Here is a 733-nt window from a genome sequence, read left to right on the forward strand (position 1 = left end):
TGCCAGGCAGACAGAAACATTCTGAACATCTCTCTTTTTTTCTATTTGTAAGCTTAGTCTCTCTTGCACTGTCTCAGAAGAGAGAAAATTAGAGAGCTTTTTGTCACAGAAACAAGAGAAAAAGAGTGTAGATTCATATAGGATCTCAGTATTGGCAAATCATATATTGTTTGTATCTCCTTGATGAATATAGAAGAAAGTGCTTGGATAAAGAGGTAGGACATCTAATGCCTTCCTCTTATTCATTCACTGAAGTCTGAAAGAAGAGAAGGAAAAACAGAAAATTGAGGAGAAAAAAATAAATACATTTGTACGCTGAAGAGAGGGTGAGACTTGAAAAGGCTCTAAATCTACCCTTTTTCTACTCACTGTTACAGATAAACTGAGGAAGCAAAATCCACTTCTGATATAACTTTAAGGATGATAGTGATCCACCTGTGGTTGAGAAAGAAATATTCCCTGCAGAGTTTGTCTTGGCCAATGAGTAGTGTCCCAGGGTGTAAACAGCTATAGCTCAATTCGGATAAATAAATTGGGTAAGATTTAGTTGGCATTAAGATTATCTGGTTACTCCAGGAAAAGCAAAGGAGTCAAATACTAGAGACCTTCAGGTACACAGTAGTCCTGTTTACTTAATTTTGGCATCCGTACAAAACACAAATAAATCTGTGTGATACACTACATCAACAGATTGAAGGATAAAAACCATATGATCATCTCAATAGATGCAGAA

The sequence above is a fragment of the Lipotes vexillifer genome, unplaced genomic scaffold, assembly GCF_000442215.2.
Source record: "Lipotes vexillifer unplaced genomic scaffold, Lipotes_vexillifer_v1.1 scaffold58, whole genome shotgun sequence".
In the NCBI taxonomy this organism is placed as follows: domain Eukaryota; kingdom Metazoa; phylum Chordata; class Mammalia; order Artiodactyla; family Lipotidae; genus Lipotes; species Lipotes vexillifer.